The sequence below is a fragment of the Protopterus annectens genome, chromosome 13.part0, assembly GCF_019279795.1.
Source record: "Protopterus annectens isolate FY-2018-M chromosome 13.part0, PAN1.0, whole genome shotgun sequence".
Taxonomy (NCBI): Eukaryota; Metazoa; Chordata; order Ceratodontiformes; family Protopteridae; genus Protopterus; species Protopterus annectens.
The window spans coordinates 362,273,853-362,285,991 of NC_056747.1; the positions used below are offsets into that span (position 1 = coordinate 362,273,853).

Consider the following 12,139-nt stretch of genomic DNA (forward strand, 5'->3'; position numbering starts at 1 on the left):
GAGTGACACCTACAAGGAACTCATATTTGTCAACAATGGGAAGCAGTACAAAAACAAATACTAAAGGCAGTCAGTAACGTACCGTGTATCATTAGGGATTATACTAGCAGATGCCAAGCCCTTACCGTGACTTTAACATCAATATTAACATTTATGCTGTGAGCAGTCAGTAATGTAGCATGTATCATTAGGGATTATACTAGCATATGCCAAGCCCTTACCGTGACTTTAACATCAATATTAACATTTATGCTGTGAGCAGTCAGTAATGTAGCATGTATCATTAGGGATTATACTATCAGATGCCAAGCCCTTACCGTGACTTTAACATCAATATTAACATTTATGCTGCGAGCAGTCAGTAATGTAGCGTGTATCATTAGGGATTATACTAGCAGATGCCAAGCCCTTACCGTGACTTTAACATCAATATTAACATTTATGCTGTGAGCAGTCAGTAATGTAGCATGTATCATTAGGGATTATACTAGCAGATGCCAAACCCTTACCGTGACTTTAACATCAATATTAACATTTATGCTGTGAGCAGTCAGTAATGTAGCATGTATCATTAGGGATTATACTATCAGATGCCAAGCCCTTACCGTGACTTTAACATCAATATTAACATTTATGCTGCGAGCAGTCAGTAATGTAGCGTGTATCATTAGGGATTATACTAGCAGATGCCAAGCCCTTACCGTGACTTTAACATCAATATTAACATTTATGCTGCGAGCAGTCAGTAATGTAGCATGTATCATTAGGGATTATACTAGCAGATGCCAAGCCCTTACCGTGACTTTAACATCAATATTAACATTTATGCTGCGAGCAGTCAGTAATGTAGCGTGTATCATTAGGGATTATACTAGCAGATGCCAAGCCCTTACCGTGACTTTAACATCAATATTAACATTTATGCTGCGAGCAGTCAGTAATGTAGCATGTATCATTAGGGATTATACTAGCAGATGCCAAGCCCTTACCGTGACTTTAACATCAATATTAACATTTATGCTGCGAGCAGTCAGTAATGTAGCATGTATCATTAGGGATTATACTAGCAGATGCCAAGCCCTTACCGTGACTTTAACATCAATATTAACATTTATGCTGCGAGCAGTCAGTAATGTAGCGTGTATCATTAGGGATTATACTAGCAGATGCCAAGCCCTTACCGTGACTTTAACATCAATATTAACATTTATGCTGCGAGCAGTCAGTAATGTAGCATGTATCATTAGGGATTATACTAGCAGATGCCAAGCCCTTACCGTGACTTTAACATCAATATTAACATTTATGCTGCGAGCAGTCAGTAATGTAGCATGTATCATTAGGGATTATACTAGCAGATGCCAAGCCCTTACCGTGACTTTAACATCAATATTAACATTTATGCTGCGAGCAGTCAGTAATGTAGCGTGTATCATTAGGGATTATACTAGCAGATGCCAAGCCCTTACCGTGACTTTAACATCAATATTAACATTTATGCTGTGAGCAGTCAGTAATGTAGCATGTATCATTAGGGATTATACTAGCAGATGCCAAGCCCTTACCATGACTTTCACATCAATATTAACATTTATGCTGCGAGCAGTCAGTAATGTAGCGTGTATCATTAGGGATTATACTAGCAGATGCCAAGCCCTTACCGTGACTTTAACATCAATATTAACATTTATGCTGCGAGCAGTCAGTAATGTAGCATGTATCATTAGGGATTATACTAGCAGATGCTTACCGTGACTTTAACATCAATATTAACATTTATGCTGTGAGCAGTCAGTAATGTAGCATGTATCATTAGGGATTATACTATCAGATGCCAAGCCCTTACCGTGACTTTAACATCAATATTAACATTTATGCTGCGAGCAGTCAGTAATGTAGCGTGTATCTTTAGGGATTATACTAGCAGATGCCAAGCCCTTACCGTGACTTTAACATCAATATTAACATTTATGCTGCAAGCAGTCAGTAATGTAGCGTGTATCATTAGGGATTATACTAGCAGATGCCAAGCCCTTACCGTGACTTTAACATCAGTATTAACATTTATACTGCGGGCAGTCAGTAATGTAGCATGTATCATTAGGGATTATACTAGCAGATGCCAAGCCCTTACCGTGACTTTAACATCAATATTAACATTTATGCTGTGAGCAGTCAGTAATGTAGCGTGTATCATTAGGGATTATACTAGCAGATGCCAAGCCTTTACCGTGACTTTAACATCAATATTAAGATTTATGCTGCGAGCAGTCAGTAATGTAGCGTGTATCATTAGGGATTATACTAGCAGATGCCAAGCCCTTACCATGACTTTAACATCAATATTAGCATTTATGCTGCGAGCAGTCAGTAATGTAGCGTGTATCATTAGGGATTATACTAGCAGATGCCAAGCCCTTACCGTGACTTTAACATCAATATTAACATTTATGCTGTGAAAGTCATTGCTCCTCAACACAGCCTTTCAAAAATCTGAGTACAGACTTTGATGAACTTGTATGCACCATAAACTGAAATGGGGGAATGGGTGGTCTGCCTGTCTATGTGGATACCAGGCTAAGCATAAGTCTCACTATACTTGTCACTGGAATCTTCCAGAGAGAAATACTGGGTATTGCACAGGCTTCAGCCTCATAGATAATGCAGCAGTTCCTGGATTTTTTTCTAGCCTATGTGGAAGAGCTTATCTATTTTACAGACACCTCAAGAGATAGCTACCACTATCAATGCCTTATACAATCTGGCATGCTTCCCTTAGGAGCTTGGCATAATAGATAGCACCCCTGTGACTGTTAACTCCACATGAGGAAGGCCCAATAACAAGAAGTTGCCATTCAATCAGCTACCAGGTACTATGTGATGCATGTGACTGTATCATCTTCTTGGCCCAGCATACTAGAAGTGTCTATGATTCCCACATTTGGCTCACAAGTTCAGTGTACCATCACTTCCTGCATGGACACTTAGTAGGTAAATGTAGCATAACTAACCAAATATAGCCACACAATGAGAAAGATGTAATGCACTCCCATCCTAATCTCCATGTGCTACCCACACCATTATGCTATGACTTATGACACCAGTTCAGAACCTACATGAAGCTGAAAAGGAATGTTACAACACCATCCTATCACAGTCCTACAATAGTCAGTGAGCAAGTGTTAGTGCTGCTCAAAGCCCATTTCCATTGCCTGGACAGGTCTGCTGAGGTTCTTTGGTATGATCCTGCTACTGCACACACAATGCTTACTGCATGCTGCATTCTGCACAGTATGGTTCTGTGTTGGTACTGTCTTCTCGTCATGCAAATCTGTCCCATGTACCATCTAGAACCTGCAATAGTGAGGACAATGACAACAGCCAACCAATGGCAGCAGCACAACACCCCTCACACAGGCTTGTACAAGCTGTAGGTAAAGTGGCGGTATGTAGTCCTCAACAAAGGGCCTTGACAAACACTATGACACAGTGTAACATCACAAACGATAATACCAGGAGCACGCAGCATTACTGAGGCTATGTGGTCATGATGAATTGCATGTCTGGCTCACACTACGCATCAGACCTTCAGCCACACACCATCCACAAATCTATAGTTGATATGGTCACAACCATCATAATTTGCACAGTGGTACTTGGAGAGAATCATATAGACTTAGACACACCAATGGGGGGGTGGGTGCTGAACTGTTTCTGGAAATGTAAGCAACCTTACATGCAGAAACACTCTCAATAAAAATGTGAAGATTTACTGCTTTGTTTATTTTTTATCATTATATCCCCACATGGGAAGGGATTGTACATAACAATATGCTTTTACTTCTTTCCACATCTGTACAAATGTTTTAAGTCCACAGGTAAATATATATTCTTTTTTCCTTTTTTTTTTCTTTTTTTGACTGTCTTCCCATAGGTAAGTAGATTTTTGTTTAATTCTACAACTGCTGTGCTTAGTTGCTGATTGGGCCACCTGTGTTGCACATCCAACACTGCCTCCATGCATGATGACTCAGTCTCTGCTTCACTGAACTGTATCTGCCATGTATGTGGTAAGTTCTCTGAAATATTCATACAGAGCTTGATATGGATGCTGTTTGAGCAACCATGCTTCAGAGGAAAGTCATCACAGCATTGTCCCTTGGCACCACCATTTCCATATATTGGTGAAATTGCTAAGACATATCCTCACATATATGCCCTGCCACTTGCTCACCATCTCATTCTGATGAGCAGCATCAGTAACCTGTACCTGGACACTCTGACAATGCATTTGCTGCTGTGCAGACAATGCCTTGCATGTCTTGGGAGCCAGCTGCATCTGGCATCCCTATGGATGGGCTGTACACAGTCCTGTCCGCATCCAGTGACTCCACATGAGAGCTGAGGCTTTATGGGAATCCCAGCCCATCTGATAAAGGTACATGTCCAAGGTACACTACATATGGCCTAACATCTGCCCTGTTGGAATCATCAACCTGCTGTGGGAGTAGTATCCCTGCCACTACACTCTGTGACTGTGTGCCACTGTCATAAAACTATGTCATAAGAATGAGAGTAATGACATCATTGCTGACTGCCAGATAGCTGTCAACATGAGCCCGCTATCCTGCCCTATTGCCTACTATTGTTGTTGCAGTTGTTGACATACCAGGGATGACACTGCACTTACTTATATATATGTAAATGCCTGCACATTAAGCAGTACAGGTAAAATGAAGGAAACTGATATGTATCATATGATGTTTTATGGTGTTCAAGGGCCATTGGCAATCCTGATATACCTGTCGGAGAGGTATCCAAAAAGGTATATACCGATGGTACATATATAACTGCCCCAATGTCCCACTGCAAATTGATCTAAATGATTAGCTTTTCCAGCAGTAGACCTGTGAACAGTGGCCCAATCTGCAATATATATGCCACCTTGAATAGTACAGTTTGCCATCCTCATCACCATCAAAACCATCACCTTGAAAGGCTATCAAATGTTCCTTAGTGGGTATCAGGCTTTGTCCTGTGGATACTAGTGACCTTATTAATTCTATTTAATAACTGGGTAGGTAGCCTAGACCAAGGTCCCCTTTCTGCCATGACAAAAGCATAGAAATGCAAGCAGTGTAGAAAATGAATAAATATTGCAGACAGCAATAAATGAAAAAACATTAGAAAACATACAAAGTAAAGCAAGTCAATGATAGTGGTGTAAGAGTTGAGCAACCACTTGACTGTATAATAGATAACCAACTTTTGTCTTCAACCCAACATGGCATCTATCCTCATCACAGCCTAACTACTGCTTTGTTGAATTTTTTATACTGCCAATACCCATAAAAATGCCAAAAGCCTATTCCCTCCTCCCTCCATCTTTCTAGACTTATCAAAAGTTTTTTTTACTGCAGGGACTTCTACTTTCTAAATTAAAATAGATAATACAAATAATACAAACAGATAAATAAAAATGTTTAGCAATGCTATTCTGCTGTGCTTTACTTCAGGCATGAGACATCATGCCATTTGCGCTCTTCCTACACTACACCGATATGTGGTTCCATTCTCCAATGGCATTTATATCCAACAACACTTGAGTCTATACTTAGCATGCTCTGCCTGTCTTGATTACACAGGTGTTTGTCATTGGTTTTAAGTGCCTCCTGAGGACTAGGCATTCCTCAGGTGTGATGTTATCCTGCCTGTGTCTTGTTCCCTGAAGCTGTAACATGTCAACCGAAGGAGTGCTACAACAGGTACTACAAGCTGTGGGTGTGCCCTACACCAGCAATATGCACCCCACCCTGCTTGGCTCTGCCTACCAGCAGTATGTGATTTGTTTCCCTTTTTTTCATACTGACAGTGGTATGTGTGTGTGTGTGTGTGTGTGTGTGTGTGTGTGTGTGTGTGTGTGTGTGTGTGTGTGTGTGTGTGTGTGTGTGTGTGTGTGTGTGTGTACGTGTACATGAGCATGTCTATGTGCATGCATGATTGTGAATTTGTTTTTGTCTGCCTGTGTCTGTGTGTGTCTGAACAGGGCAGAGTGCAATATGCATTTACAGTGCAGTACATCAAAACTGCAAGAGTTGAGCAACCACTTGACTGTATAATAGATAACCAACTTTTGTCTTCAACCCAACATGGCATCTATCCTCATCACAGCCTAACTACTGCTTTGTTGAATTTTTTATACTGCCAATACCCATAAAAATGCCAAAAGCCTATTCCCTCCTCCCTCCATCTTTCTAGACTTATCAAAAGTTTTTGATGCTGTCTCCCACCAGAAACTCTTACACAAACTGTCATCCTTAGGCTTTCTGGCTCATCCCTGCAGTGATTCCATAGCTCTCTCTCAAACAAAGCACGGGCAGTGAAATGGAAAATTATTTCTCCACATTCTGCCAGTAACTACTGTTGTACCTCAAGGGTCTACACTAGGCCCCATACTTTTCTACATACTCATCAATGATTGCTGCACAACTACAAAAAATGCTACCCTAGTTCAATATGCTGATGATTCAACCCTAATCTGCTCTGACAAAGCTCTCACAAAACTCCAAGACCTTATACAACAATCCTTATCTATTGAAATGCAGCTAAATAATTCACAACTACTTCTAGATCCTAAAAATATAAAATTACCGCTCTTTAACCCAAAACACAGTTCCAAGACAACACTATTCAGTATCATCTCTGTCAAAAACATAATGGAGAATGGCATAATGGTTAAGGTGTTTAACTTATAGACACAAGGTGCAGGGTTTGATTCTCACATGGGGTAATTGGCTAGGCTTGAAAAGGCCCACAAGGGTAGTTAGCCTAGTACTAATCTATGAACCTATGAACCTATGATAGAACAAGTAAACCATACAAATTTACTGTGTGTGATCATAGTTGACAAGTTGAAATTCCATCACCATCTATCACAAGTCATTAAAAAAATCATGAAAAACTAGCTACATTATAGAGAGTGAAAACTTACCCAGTTGAAATAGCTAGAAAATATATAGCCACTATTTTCTTACTGCCACCTCTCCCCTATTGAGCCCGAATCCTCACTAACTTTCACATCTCACAAATGTCCGACTTGAGCAATGTTGTAATAAAATAGCCAAATTTGCAGTAAACTATAACAATAGAACACACCATTGCCTATTCCTCAGAGAATTAAACTGGTTAGAACTACCAGATCAGGTCTACTTTGAAATAACTTATTTTTATATTACCGAAGACCAAAATATCAAGACTAGAATATCGAAACTACTATATCCTGAAACTTTAAAATATCAAGTCTCAAAATATTGAAAATCAAACCTAACCTTCCTGCCTCCACCACTACAATATACAGCAACCAATAAAACAAATCACTGTCTGCTTCTCTATGGTTAAGCACAGAAGTAAGCAGCCCTCCTAATTAAATATATCAATTCCAAGATCGCACTACCACAAATAGAAAATTTACTGTTACGCGCTGTATGGATTTCTGGCTAAAGTTCAACAGAATCCCCTCTGTAAATATAAACAACGTACTTCTTTAACAGTTTACTGTTTACTCACCACAAAGTAACACTTCTACCCATGACAATTCCTAGACATGCACTAAAAACAGAAACATCTTGCCAGTTTTACAGTCAGATTTATATACTACACTTACCCTTGAATGAAAACTACAATTTCTTTTTCAAAGCTTATAAAACTCCATAATGACCAAAACATTCACTACCTCACAACTTAACGGCCGCCATACCAATTCTTTCACAAACTACTGAACCTTAAAGGGATACCGTTCAATTTACATGCATACCACAAAAGAATTAATTACATTTCGGCATTCTAACATTCGATATTCTAAACATTCAGGAAACAGCGTATTTGGCATTCTGGTCTCAATATTTCGGTCTTCGGTAATATAAAAATTAATTTCAAAGTAGATCCACCACATCACCTAGCCATTTTTCAGCTTACTACAACACAGAGGCTTGTCTATAAGCCAGAAAATCGTCCAGTCTTTAACAACTTAACACAACATTACTCCGCTAATAGAATTTTATGCTCATGAGAAAAGTCACTAATCACTCTAATGAAATCATCTAATACTGCAGGTGACTCTCTATATTCAAACAGTCTAGCTAAACTGTGGAACCACATCCTATTACCACAGAAATCCACGCTGAATGTGAATGAAAAACTAAACTTCACCTATCAGTGCAATGGATGTGCACACGTCCAGTATTCATGCCAGTATATTCTTCAGCTTCTACTCACCACTCCACCTCTGTTCTTCTAATAGAAATCTTATGTTAGCCATATATAATGGTCTCTGAACCTGCTTAATACCCTACATCTTAATTATAATAGTAGCATTTTCTGGCCTACCAAGTTCCTTCCCTAACTTCCATTTCTTTGAATTTGTAAGCACTAATCACAAGATCTGTTATCTATTTGACAAACTCACTAATACACTTCTTCAAATGCTCAGTGTTCAACACCTCATAAATGCACAAGTATCTTTTATATTGTAATTGTCTTTATTTCATATGTATGCAATCTAATTCGCAAATGTATGTGTAATTGTTAATGTATATTACTTAATGTCAGTTCAAGTGTATTAATGAATGAATGGTTAAACATTTTTGTAATATGTTGGAGCCCCTGGGCCTCCTCTGAACCAGTCGTCCAAACCCAGTAAAGAAAAACAAAATAAATAAAATAAATGGACGTGTCAGTAAGCTGTGTAATGTTTTCTGATGTTGGAGTGTGTGTGTGTGTTGTGTGTGTGTCTGTGTCTGTGTGTGTGTCTGTGTGTTGTTTTTGTGTGTGTCTGTGTGTGTTTGTGTGTGTGTGTGTGTGTCTGTGTGGGTGTCTGTGTCTGTGCCTGTGTGTGTGTGTGTGTGTGTGTGTGTGTGTGTGTGTGTGTGTGTGTGTGTGTGTGTGTGTGTGTGTGCATTAGATTCAGGCACATCAGTACACAGTGGCCCTGTACATTTCTGTTGCCATGAGCCCAGGACATTAATAGACATTAGCAGCATATTATACCAAACTTTCTTGGTGGAGGGGTTTTCATTTATGAATGAATGAAAGCTGGAAATAATAGCAGTCATGTATCTTACCAGTACTATAATATTTCAAGAAATCTTCTGAATATATTCACTTTTAAATTGCTATACTGTTTTTACATTGGCTTTCCAATGTTCTTCACATAAAACAGCATCACAGATGATGATGCATTCTGTGTTTCATCTGATTAACCTAACTTTACAAACTTCATAGTCAGATGTGGCATTTTGGTGAAAAGCTCTGTGTATCACAATACTGCCGACGTGCACATCTTTGCAGACAGTTTTGCACATGCAAGAATGAGCACAGTAACACAGCAGCCATAACTCTCAACTGTACAGATTTTCACAGAATGTCTAGATTTTTGCCTAGTAGTTTTGGTTTGTTTCTCATAAAAATTGTGTTTTTGACAAATCACTGGTATGTTGTAAAGATTAAAGTCACCAAATAATGACATGCATTTGAGTATCAGAATTCATATCCTTCAGAAAATGCATGCTAACACAAATCCTATTATTCTATCAACTTTCTAAGTTTATAAAAACAATATTTAAAATGTGTCCCTTTTGTTGGGCCTTTGTCCCACCAGTATGTCAGGCTTTGTCCAGATTTCTTGCACTAAGAGGTTAAGAGATGTGCACAACATCTCACAGCTACCGGAGCTGTCTATAATCATGTTGCAGGTGTGGCTCACATCCTATCAATCTCACTTTCAGAGAACTGTTCCTTATTTGCCATATTTAATTTTCTTCCATGATGTGAGGGATGTACTGATAGTGTCAAACTTACAGTCGAAAAATGTACCAAAGTGTCACCTTCAACTAGCTTAAAAAAAACATCATTAACATTTAGTCATGTCAGACCATTTTGAGAGCAGAAGAGTGTAGAATCCTGAAACCTTGGCCCATAAATGGCCACTGAATCTGGAAAGAGCTCTGCATTACATCTTTGTCTGTTCAGGGCTTAGTCTTCTTGACTTAGCCTTGCTTCTGTTTTCAAAATGCTCTTCTTTTTCAGTTTGAGTCCAGGTGATGTTAAGTGGTGTAGTCAATGGATTCAGTGTTTACTGAAGAGAAGACTCCCTGGAAATGCTTGCCTATTCCTTACTTATCTTCAGTTGTGGGTATTGTAGAAATAGAAAGCCTTACTTGGAGACATTAAGGAACGATTATGGTATTACCTGGTGAATGCTAAGAGCATGCATCCACCCCTTTCAACATGAGAGGAGTGAGTAGTTTTGTGTATCTGTCATATCTGTCTGAATGGTATTCAAATATTTTGAATATTTTTGTTTGCAATGAGATACATTGTGATTATGTTGCATACATATGCTGTCGAAGTAAACATGTGTTCATATTTTGTGGATTTAGAGTAACCAATGTGTTTCTTGTGGTATTATTTGTAGTGTACTGTGCATGCAGGAAGTGCCAAGAGTTGACACCTTTTCTTCTATCACAATAGCAACCTCAAAATTAGAATACAAATGTGAGGCTGGGTACAGAAGGCTTTATCCAGCATACAAAACAGTGCGAGTGTCTGCAGGTGTGCAGTGGTATATGTGTGGTATATACGGAGGGTGTTGTAGGGATAAGGAGGCAAAATGTTTGGATTCAGTATAGTAATTTCCCCAAAAAGGATTCAGATAATACATTCCAACAGAGAAGTGAACCATATCCTACAGGAAGTCCAGCTGAACCTACTCAACTTTAGTGATCTTTAATGGACTTGATGTTAACAGGCCTGTGTACTGATGTTGGCCATCTGTTATGTTTCTCATGGCTCTTGCAATGCAGGCAATTTTATGACTCTTAGCTCCAATAATTACTTTGGTAAGGAGACTCCTGGGCTTAGATTGAGGACATCTCCAAACAGTGTTATGCACATAATTCTGTCTGAAGACAGGATTCATTGACCAGATAACACTGTGTACATTTGTTCAGCAGTAAAATGAAAGTGTAGTTTTTATTTCTTACATCTCTTTCCTAATTGCACCTTCAGAATCATATTAAGTCATAGCACTAAAGCTTCTATGAAGAACAATCTTGTCTTCCTGCAGAATGTTTGTTCAGATTTTGCCAAGGCTGTTGCAGAAATGTTCCTGAATATCAGCACTAGAGTTTAGAACTCATAGAAATGCACTGATGACAACAACAGACTGACTAACTTGAGTCAGAGTCATTAGACATTTATTAATGCCTTCACACTGGATGAGTACCTTTGCACAGTGCAGATGCTTGTGGGATCCATTAATCATCATCCTCACTGGATCAGCCATGGTGAGCAGGCCTTAGATGAAGTCTTACGCCAGTAATAGTCCAACATTCAAACGCCTTATTAAAGGAGCAAGTGGAAGAATATCATAGGATTTCAAGATCTCTGAATGCAGATGAAGGCTGCAAAAAGGTAGAGATATCTAATCATCTTGGACCCTCTATGCCACTGGACGCTTGATTTTCTCCTTGCTAAATAGCTGTGGTTACTACTGGGTCAAACATCAGTCACAAACCAGTTTGTACTGTGACTCATATCAGCCCCTATACCATCAAGCCATGCGGTGATAAACCAGTGGAAATGGGGACACACCAATCGAAAAGGGGACACAGCCACCAGTGAACACAACAGTGTCCTGACATACATCACTTGTTAGATATCATCTGGCACACTGACTGAAAAAGGATGAAATCCAGCAGCTTCTATCATGACTGGTCAGTCCTTCTTGGGACCCCCCTGTGCTAAGTCTACAGAGAGAAGGCTAAAAATATTACCTAAATCTGGGCTAGCTGAACTTCTCCTAGCTGGACAGGCATGTCCAGCAGGATCACTTTGGCTCTGAATAAAACAAGAAACAAAACAGGTGATAAGTTTTGCCACATGAAATGCATGCATTCTCATGAACAGAAAGTATACTGAAGAACTAGAAACACGTGGTAGAATCTCCAGGAAATCTGAAATGAGTAAAGCTGACTTTGCAGCCTTAAACAAGGCAAGGTAAACCAAAGTCAGCTATGATAAAACAGTGGAGGTTTCACATTCTTCTGAAAAAGGACATCTGCTGAACATAAACATATCCAGA

General features: G+C 39.3%; 1 protein-coding gene across 1 annotated transcript in view; it reads right to left on the minus strand.

Annotated features, from left to right (window-relative positions):
* Positions 1 to 12,139, minus strand: part of LOC122787323 (phospholipid-transporting ATPase IC-like) — a 446,410-nt gene that overhangs the window by 331,395 nt on the left and 102,876 nt on the right. The gene's annotated exons all lie outside the window — the stretch shown is intronic.